Source organism: Sceloporus occidentalis, unplaced genomic scaffold, assembly GCF_023333645.1.
Source record: "Sceloporus occidentalis isolate IW3139 unplaced genomic scaffold, rSceOcc1.0.p SCAF_51, whole genome shotgun sequence".
NCBI classification, from domain to species: Eukaryota; Metazoa; Chordata; class Lepidosauria; order Squamata; family Phrynosomatidae; genus Sceloporus; species Sceloporus occidentalis.
Genome location: NW_028317031.1, coordinates 4,041,444 through 4,052,762, shown reverse-complemented (window position 1 = coordinate 4,052,762; position 11,319 = coordinate 4,041,444).

Genomic DNA, 11,319 nt, shown 5'->3' with positions numbered 1-11,319 from the left:
GAAATCTCCGATGAGGCAATCGGTATTAATTAAGCGATTGCCTTCTTTGGAAATATCACATACATACACGAGCAGCAGTATCACGCATAGGTTGTTTAGAACTAACTGCTTGATATCTCAATGCATTGGGTTGCTTATCTGAATAACGTAGGTTTGCTTCATTAATCAGTGGCCGTGGAACGTATCTGCAGAAGACATGACCTCATACACAGGTGTTTCTTTCTCCTGCCTCTGAAACGCTGTAATCCTCCAGATCAGAGCTAATCCTGTCTGGTGACCAATCTGCGCTGGATTATATTTTATTAACCGGCCACAACAAAGGTTTATGCACGTTGATACGCAGAATGGGGGAGTATGCATATTCACTATATATATATATTTTTTGCAAACATTTAATAATGTTTATTTTTATTATTATGTGTATGATTCACAAGTGCTAATAAAAATTAAGATTTTTTAGAATATCATAGCTAAAATCCCAAAAGCCTAAAACACAGCGCACCACATGTAACTAAACCCTTAAGCCTTAACAAATTAAAGTTTCAGCGAGCACCGGTTCTGTATTAGAGTCTTTTGGCTACGACAAGTCACAAAGTAAAATCTTTGAGGCATGAAAGCTTTAATACCAATGACGAGGCATGTAACATGCATGAGACACCAGTGACGGAGCATGGAGCATGCATGAGACACCAGTGACGAAGCATGGAGCATGCATGAGACACCAATGACAAAGTATGGAGCATGCATGAGACACCAGTGACGGAGCATGGAGCATGCATGAGACACCAATGACAAAGCATGGAGCATGCATGAGACACCAGTGACGGAGCATGGAGCATGTATGAGACACCAGTGACGAAGCATGGAGCATGCATGAGACACCAATGACAAAGCATGGAGCATGCATGAGACACCAGTGACGGAGCATGGAGCATGCATGAGACCTCAATCACAAAGCATGGAGCATGCATGAGACACCAGTGACGGAGCATGGAGCATGCATGAGACACCAATGACAAAGCATGGAGCATGCATGAGACACCAGTGACGGAGCATGGAGCATGCATGAGACACCAGTGACGAAGCATGGAGCATGCATGAGACACCAATGACAAAGCATGGAGCATGCATGAGACACCAGTGACGGAGCATGGAGCATGCATGAGACGTCAATCACAAAGCATGGAGCATGCATGAGACACCAGTGACGGAGCATGGAGCATGCATGAGACACCAGTGACGGAGCATGGAGCATGCATGAGACACCATTGACGGAGCATGGAGCATGCATGAGACGTCAATCACAAAGCATGGAGCATGCATGAGACACCAGTGACGAAGCATGGAGCATGCATGAGACGCCAGTGACATCACAACTGCCATATTGTATAACACAAAATGCAGGGCACCGAGGCCCCCACTATACACAGTGATTAAAAATGATCCCCGTTATTACACCCTTTTCCTAGACACATTAGCCACCATTCATTGCTTTCCAATTAAGAGAATATCTGGTTGATGATCAGCCGAAGAGGTTAACACCTATTCCCAGGCAGCAAAGTACCAATTTTCTTGCCATTTAATAAAAGTGGCATTTCCATTAATGAGCTTCCTAAGATTGTGATTATAAAGCTAACGATATTCATGATCTCCTTCGAGTTTCCTGCCCTCATCAACATCCAATTTATTTGATTTTCAAGGAAACAACTTTTAACATCCTCGGTGAACCATAATGTACTGAGAACATACATCAAGCGTGTGCAGAAATAACACACTAAATGCACACAGAGCAGTGTCAGCAGGCTGGCGGGTGTTTTGACGGCCATGTTTCACATTGAACATTGTTAGCTCTTAAATTAACAGATCTCCCGTGTCAAGGCAGACCTTTTTCTGTGACATCTGCTGCTGGGGACAAGGAACCAAGTCACTGTTCACGTGAGACACCAAAATCCTTGGACAGCTCTAAATCTACAATACCTGGTGTTTTTCTACTGCCTGTAGACATTAACGCTTACGGGAGAAGATCATCTATTCCATTAGCCCGCTCTCCAGTGCTTTTATCGTGCTTGGTATTTTTAAAATTGTTTGGAAATAGCAAAAATTCTTCCGCACGTTAACGCTCAAGGCCTGGCAAGGTGGAAAAAAAGCAATTCTATTTATAAAGCGAAGGCTAAATGATATCTCTGCCTTGCAGGGTCACGAACAGAGTTAATATCCTTGGAACCCTAACAATGAACACACAAGTTGTCAGACAGTTGGTTTTAATAAAGGGGAAATAGGTCTGCTTTGACACTTTCAACCCAAAACCTTACACAAAAATATTTATATTAGATAACACATAATTCAAGCAAAGTTTTGACCATGGAATCAGAAGTTTTTGGCTACAGAGCCAGCACTGGGTTTATAGGATAATTATCTGCAATTTTGTTTGTTTAATTTGCTTTAGGTAGATCTGTTTCTATCCCCAAGTGTCAGAAATAAGCTATAAACTATCAGTGGTACAAAGGCAACAACTAGACTATATGGACAAAAGTATTGGGACACCTGATCATTACACCAACAAGGACTTTTGTGACATCACATTAACATAGACATTAATATGTAGTTGGTTGGCCCCAAAGCTAGGTCCATAAAGACGTGGTCAGGGCTCTGTGCGGACAGTCAAGTTCTTCCACACCAAACTCATCCAACCATGTCTTTATGGACCTTGCTGTGCGCGCTGGGGCCCAGTCATACTGGAGTAGAAAAGGGCCAACCAACTACATATTAATGTCTCTGCATTTACAATGTGATGTCATCAAAGTCCCTGTTGGTCACAATACGTTTGTCCATATAGTGTATATGTTCTACCAAATTCTTCCTCAATTACAGAAACAGTCTTGTCAATCTTCTCTGCAGAGCTGCTTGGCCCCTCACCATAGACGTACTTAGAAGGTTTGGACTTGATAGACAATGCATTTGTCCACTACATATGTTATCAGTGGAGGCAGGGGAGAGGATGCTAGCAGCAGGGTAAACTCTCCCGACAGTGGGATTGCAAAATCTGGTCTCCATTGAATTGAACTGTATCATCTCAATTATTTACTTAAAATATGACAGGTTTATTGTTTTTATTATAATATGTGTTCAAGAATAAGCTCCTAAATGTTTCTCTTGAAGACCCCAAAGGCCAAGATCATTCTATTTTGCAATTTATCTGTACCAAGCATTCATTGTACTATTACTACGTCTGTGGCTGGACCCTTGGTCAGAGCCGAATAAGGATAAACTAGGAGATAAGGTTTTAGTCCTGTAACAGTCACATTCCTCTTCAGTTGAACCTCCAGAAACCATGACCTCCAGCACTTAGCTGCTTCTCTCAACAGAACCTAGGGCTAAAACTTAAAGTAAAAAAAACATGCCAAAGAGTCAGGACGGGCAGCTAACCATCGATGTCGAAGGAGTCTCGAAATCAAAAACCAGAGAGAGCAACAAAGCGCACCCAAAGATAACCAACTACATGGGCAAGAGGGTGGTTGGGGCTTGGGTTAAAAGGACACAGAAGCAAGAAATGTCACCTGTGATACCTCAGTGCCAATCCACGTGCCAAGCAACCGAAGAAGGTTCTACAATACGAGCCATAATTGTGTGCACACGTAGAAGACAAGCAATCGTCGAAGATGTGTTAAAGCATGTGAAGGCACCTGGCGACATCACGGACCTCCAATAGTCATAGAAAATTTGTAGAACTAAATACCATGTTACATATTATTATGAAAAGCTTGAAAATGCTATTAAAAAAACAGCTTGTTGGCGGTAAAAACTATTGTTTACATATTACACTTTCTTCTTCGATCCAATAGCAGAAGAGACGTTGCATAGAGGTGAAAGACTCGGCCCCAACCAGTAACACGAGTGATATACTCTGATCTTTTCAGCTCTGCCTTTCTTAGAATATTTTAATAAAAGAAAGGAAGAATGGGGGAAAAAATACTTGTTTGCTCTTTGTGTATTTCTAAATTATTTTCTATTTTTGGACTTTAACCTTTTCATAGCCGTACGGCAAAGGTCATTCGTCTAAACCTAATTAGATCGTGTGTATCTGTTGTCATACCAATGGCACACACATCTGCTGTTGTTCACAGTCGTTCTTTTAACCCTGTGACTGCCAGTGTCGTTCCGTAATAACAAATAGGCATCCATCTAGGAGAGAGAAAATAAATTAACCCTTTCTTAACATCCATCGGACACCTAATGTGTGATGCAGCGCGTGTCCACTATTCAAGTTACTATTCGAGTTACTAAATATGTTAAGTTTTGCAATTTGTAATTTTCATAATATCCTGTCATTCAGTAATGACAAAGTACACAAGAGGCAGCCTGTGATGCCAGTGTTTCCTATTGCCCCACATTTCCAAAAATGAAATAAATTAATTACTGTCAAATAATTTTCTAGAATTTGCATGATTGTCTGCACCAAATTCTGCATGACAATTTATAATGACATCAAAAAAGCGACTTTTTTGTCCAGAAAACTAAATGCAGTAAAGCATGATGAGCTTTTTTTAATTTCAGATATTGTTCCAAGAACCCAGAGAGGGTCAGCTGTGTGGCGGACAGTATGATGTCGGAACCTTGAGAAACTTTAAAAAATAAATAAATAAAAACAACTGAAACAATATTTTGGTGGTGAAAGTCTTTATTATGGTTTCTATAAACATTTATTTCATTATACTTTATTTTAAACCAAAATAAATATACTAAAACCTTACTGTTGCCCAAGGCCAGAGGAACACATAGGTATACACTTTATAGAAATCGTCATATGGCCAGGACCCCCTAGATCAACAAAACCCTATCCACCTGGCGATACCTAACAAAAGACCACCACAATAGAATAAAACGATTAATAATGAGGTGGGGAGAGGCATGCCGCCTTCAGGTGTGATACCTGTCTTTATATAAGCTTCATTCCCACCACTAGCTTCCTCGAGGACACCCCATTACCGAATAAAAAATTGGAATTTTAGCCTCGTCACCATGCTGTGCCATTGCCCCCCATCTCCCTTTTAACTGTTTAGCTCCCACACATGCTGGCAGTCCTGACTTGCTGCCAGATCCCACTGTTTAGGGTCTATTCACTAAGAGAGGGTTTACCGGAGAGTTGTGGTTTCAACTCCTTAAGTTTACTATCATTATGAAGGGCCAACACTGTCAGGTTTCTCCAGTACTCCAGGCTTAGCTGGCCCTGCATAAAGCACACTTCGCTGGCCGAGGAGACATAGGAAATCACACTTATTTAAATATACAGTATACAGGGCCAGCCAAGCTCTTCATCAAGCAGGAGCTCACTGGTATTGGACCTTCATAATGTATAGGGGAGTCAAGGAATTGAAACACAACTCCGGGAGACTCTCCTGAACTCCTTTATGGTCACCTTACGGACAAATTATAGCCCTACATGTTTTTTTTACTACAACCCTGATCCGCCACAACCATCCGTGTGAGGATGGAAAGTTTGAAAGTGTAATTATTATGGGAAAAAGGCAAGTTATCATACGGTATATCAGCATATGATTCTGAATACAATAAGAATTTTAGGCTGCAGGCATGTCTTCCAGAAACATTTTTAGCCTACAATCGTGGAACGTGACGTTTTTATCGGCATTACAGCAAAACATAAAATAGTGTCTGATAACCGTTAATTAGAAACGGTGTCTTCGCTGGGATTTTATTAACTAGGAGCACTCAGACAGGTTCATTTTCTTTACCCTGTGATGCGAGAAAAGTTAGGTTGACTTTGGAAAACACTCACAAAACATACGAGACGGACAAGGACGACTTCCAACACTTCAGAAAGTTGGTTCAGATTACGAAAATGATTTGTGCGAAAAAGGTGAAAATGTGGCGGCTGTGGGTGTATAACGTGCAGATCTGCTACGGTTGGAAGGGTCTGTAAATATGATGAAAAGGTTCAGGAAGTATTGAACGTTCTCTTTCAAAGATTATCTATGAAAAAGTAACCTTGTTGATTTTCTGTTACATTAAACTGGTATTGAATGTTGGGTACATTGTAAATGTTATGCTTCCATACAGGCCAAGGCTGGCAATCTGGCACCCCAGGTGAGTGTCTGGTGGCAACGGGAAGGCTAGCACCTTCTGGCCTAGGGGCCCCATTGGCCCCTTGGTATTCCCCGGGGAAGAAACATACACGCTGGCACACATATTTACACATATTCTCAAACTAACACAAGCTGACACACATCCATGCTGCACACATGGATACTAACACACGAGCACGAACACATTTGGCATTTCTAATCTATTTAGGTAGCCAATAAAGGTATCAACCTGACTGTTTTTGTCTCCTGTGTTTCTACAGCTAACACGGTACCAACTCTAAAAACATATACACTCATGCTTACACACAAACTTGCACATACACACTCATGCTAACACGTATACCCTCCAGCATACATACATGCTCCCATTCCCCCAGGAAGCCTGCCCCTGCCGGTGGGCCGCTGGCCATTGGCGCCCAGCTGCATGCTATGTATGCATAACAATGTAGTCCACGCTGACTTCGGGGGCCGCTGTGCTCTAATAGATAATCCGCAAGGGTCACCAGCTGCATAGCGCAGTGTGCAGGGTCCTTTAGCGTTACATGACCCAAGACTGCAAGTGCAGCAGCGTGTATGTGTGCGGTAGTGCATGTGCCTAGGGGCCTCGGAGGGTCTTAATCCGGCACGGAGAGTTTTAACATCCTGTTCCCATGGCATGGATAATTATTCTTTCCCGTGAAGATATCTCTATCGCTAGGTTTCTGATTGTTGTTTGCTTTGGGCCGGTGGGAAGGAGAAGGGGGAGAACTTCGGGACCGGAGACTGATCAGATAATGCTGGCTGTACTGCATTGAGACGTTTAGTTAAATGTTAAACTATTTTTTGTCTGTATTTCTGCTTTGTATTCTGTGTGCGCATTGAAATTCTCTCAATAGATACAGTACATGCATTTTTAAAGATATAAATGTTTTTAACCTGTATTATTCTCACATGACAGAAAGTATACACACATACGCTGTAGACTGGATACAAGAGGATTGGTGATTAATCCCTTCTTCCCGTATAGGAGGTAAACAGGACTGGTTTTTTTTTCCAGCTAACACCTGGTATGTCTGCCTTGTATTCACTGTATACATTCTTTTGTTCTATAAATATTCCCGTGTTCACTAAATAAGTATGGGTAATCCGCTAGCCCTAATATTACAACAGTGGTAAATTATCCAAGTAATAAACTGATTTAAATTCATTTTCAACCAAAAGAAGCATTTTATAAATCACCGGTGGGTATGGTAGACCTACAATGTATTTAACCCTTTATGCAAGCTACTTTAACTGTACTTAGTTATCAGACATGGCTTTTAGAATAAAAGACAGTAGAGGTGGGGGGACTAGATATTGTTATCTGTATCAACCACAAAGATTTTATTAAACAGATGGCCCTAGTTAAGACAGGTTGAGTCCCAGGGTTAAGTCATCATCAGAGACTAATAAAGACTAACACAATGAATGAATGGAACTAAGGAGATGTTATTTTTAAACAAAACAAAGTAGCATTTGTATAAATATATAATTATATTGCATGCAAAAAAATCACCAATGACTGTAATGGGGTGCTAAACCACCTAGGGCTGTAAGGGTTAACACCGGAAAGTGACAGTTTTGGGGAAATGGAATCCTGGACACATTAAAGTGATAATCAAGTCACAGGAGACCAAACCCACACCAAAGACTAAACGTCAGATAAGTGTCCTTCCCTAAGAGGCAGGTGATCTGCCAACAGTGTACTCACCGCTGGCTGTAGATCGCAGGTATCTCACTGCACCGATGTCTCAGCACTCGGATCGTTCTGCTCCCAGACTCCTCCGTCTCAGGATCTCAAATCACTCAATCCCTGCACGTTAATCCCTAATCTCTTTTGCTCTCAGATCCCCTCCCTTTCAGCACCCTGACCAACTGCAGATTCTGCCCTTTTCTACTTAAAATAAACTCTCCTCCAAAGTGCAAATTACTGTCAGTCTGAACCTCTCACCTTTCTAAATCAAAGGTGGAAGGGACGTGCAGTGTAGTCTCTTCCCTCCTCTGCCTCTCTCTTTCCACTCTCAGATGTCACTTCTCCCAACTTTCCAGTCTCTCTGTTTAAATCCCCCTACAAATAATCAGATTCTAAGGGAACCGATTCCTGAGGGGCGTGGTTTTGGGGCAGTGCCGTCAAGTGGGTGTGTCCAAGGCGCCAGCTCTGCATCCCCGAGGAGAGCGAGATGGTTAACCCTTGAGCTGCTGCAGGTTCCAGGCAGATTTAATGGAGTGACTGCAGCCAAATGGGAAACTAAAGTTACATAAAGAACCCACAGCTCTGTGTGCCTTCATCATCCAAGTGCTTTTTTCTCTAGGAAGAAACTTTCATGTATGTTCATTTTTGCTTCCTATTAGGAAGTATGTTTTTTTTTTTTAACTAAGTCTCCCTTTTTAGTCTCCCATTTTAAGAAGGACAGTGTCCTTTTGAGACCCCCTTTTCCTGGTATGAAGCCCCTCTTTTCATTGAGCTCTGAATATTCAGCTCCTAAAAGCGAAATATATGTGTATGTCGACATAAGCAAATGTGTTAAATACAGTCTTGGTCTTCTGATGACCCTGACTACACAAACAGGTATCGCGGTTCACAAAGTCGCATTAATATAAATAAAGCCCTACCTGTCACCAAGTAGCATAGTGTGGCCTAGGCTTAGGGCAGTAGGTATGGGGGCAGTAGACCCCTGTCACAAAACCAGGGAGAGTTGGGTGATTGGGCTCCTCGGTGGGCTGCTGGTATCCTTATCCAGAGCTACATGTACCCAGCGTGTATGGAGATCTCTTGGCCAGCAGCCCACCAAGCCCGGGTTGTCAGATGGCCAGCAAGCCATGGGCATGGCTTAAGATGTGTTCCTGGGCCATACCAAGGGCTTTACCAAACCAAAATATACCACTGCCCGGGCCACACCTGTAACTACACCCCGTAAAAAAGAAATCGTGGCAACCAAGAGTTCTGTATTGAGATCATAAAATCAATATATGTAGCAATGCACATAGAAACTATCCAATGGATTGCGCTCTGGATAATTTACTCCGGTCTCTAAGAAAGGCCAGTCATGCCAAGAGTTAAGAGTCTACGCCATTTTACGGATTACAATCAAACCCAACTCTTTTTCTTTCTGGTGCCAAATGACATGTTTGAAAAGTTTGCTATTAAAAGCAAAAAGCAGATTTATTTGAAAATGAGAGGCCTCAGTAAATAAAAAAAATAATAATAATTTGGAAAGCATCTGAGATATTGTTCCTTACTCCTCTACCAACTGCAGATTAAAGGTTGCTCCAGAGACCCTCTACTCAGCTGTGATGTCATATTGGAACAATATGAGTTCATACGAGAAGACACAGATGGTATAGACGGTATAGACTGCAATGTCGCATAATAATAACTAATCTCCCTCCCAACTTCCCTCCAGCTGTCCCACGTCTAATAAATATTAGGACAGGGCTTGACAAACCCCTGGCACCAGGTCGCCATGGCAACTAGAGACGACTTCCTAGCTCCCAGGGTTTTGCAGGGCTGCCGTCATGAATCTGTGTAGTGACCCCACAGGAAATCATAGGGTGCCGGATTCACTATGGCAGAAGATGGTGGTGGCGTGGCGGGTCTCGACACGGTGAGAGGGGAAGTAGTGTATGTGAGTGTGTGTATATGTATAGTCCTGAGTCAGTGTGTTTGTGTGTATATGTATAGTGCTGGAGTCAGTGTGTGTGTGTATACTGTACTGCCAGTGTATGTATATTGTAGTGTCAGAGTCCGTGTGTATATGTATAGTGCTGGAGTCAGCGTGTGTATACTGTAGTATCAGAGTCAGTATATGTATATTGTAGTATCAGAATCAGTGTGTATATGGCTCGAGTCAGTGTGGATATGTATATAGTGCTCAAGTAAGTCTGTGTGCATAAGAAGTTTGTGTGTCTGTTACTGTATGGTGTTAGTGTGTAAATGTATGTTAGTGCATGGCAAGGCTCGACAAACCCCAGACACCAGATCCCCTAATGAAAGGGGGAAAAAAAGCTGGCTCCTAACTTTTTTGACTTCTAGATCCAAACTAAATGTGTTGGCCCCTGTATTAGGAGCGCCTTGGAGGACTTCCCATTTCTCCAGTGTTCCCTTCGGCTTTCTGTTCCTTCTTTGGTGGTTTAATACTAAAGAGGTAGTTGGCAGGAGACTTTACAGGAGAGCTGTAGTTTCATCTCACTGACATAACTTTAACATTATGAAGAACGAACCCCAGCGAGCTCACAGATTGAGCTATGCAAATGGCAGGGCCAGTTCAGCCCTTCGTGTAGAAATCTTTGCCAGGCATGGACCCTTATTCTACATAATGAATTAAGGCAAATGGAGAATTTAGATATTCTTTTAAGTGTTACTGTGAGGCATGGACCTTTATTCTACATAATGAATTAAGGCAAATTGAGAATTTAGATATTCTTTTAATTGTTACTGTTGCTTTTTGTTACATTAAATTATTGTACACATAAAAATAAATATTTTTTTCACAAAAAATGCCAAGCTCTCAGACGTAGCACTCAGTTAAAACCTATATAGCCCGACAGCGCCCTCTTGTGCTCAGAATAATTTCTGTAAATCTTAAAAAATGTTTAGGTCGGCACGAAAATGAAGCTTTAAATATTTGTGTGAAAAAAAAGACCCGTGCCCCTAGGAGAACACGGAGTACAAGGTGGACCAGAGGAGATCGGCAGCCGATTTTAGGATGGAGAGACACAACTTAATTTCCCAACCAGAATTTTAGGTGTTCTTTCATTAAAAGCAACCATGCAAATCCAAGCAAAATCTGTGGCGTAAGAAGTGGGTTAATTTTGGGTACAACGATAGTGCGAGTGACAATTACGAGTGACCATGGACCGATTACAGATGTAGTCTGCGGGAATGGGAAGAGTTGGGATTGGGAGGAGTGGGTAGGAACTGCTAATTTATGAAAATATTTTCATCATAGATGTATGATGGATAGATCTTAATTTTTTATTTGAATTGATGAACCAAAGCCAATTGTAAGCCAAGGGGTTAAACCATGGTCCTTTCAATGTATCATCTTGTAAGCGGTTGTGACCAAAGAAATGGTGACAGTGACTGGCAAACAAAACTATAAAAAGATTTACCAAGAAAAGCCTCTTACCTGTGACCTTTTGTACAAAAGCTGCAACCATTTAAAACAGGTTTCTAAGCAACTGCTCCCTGCAGACATTG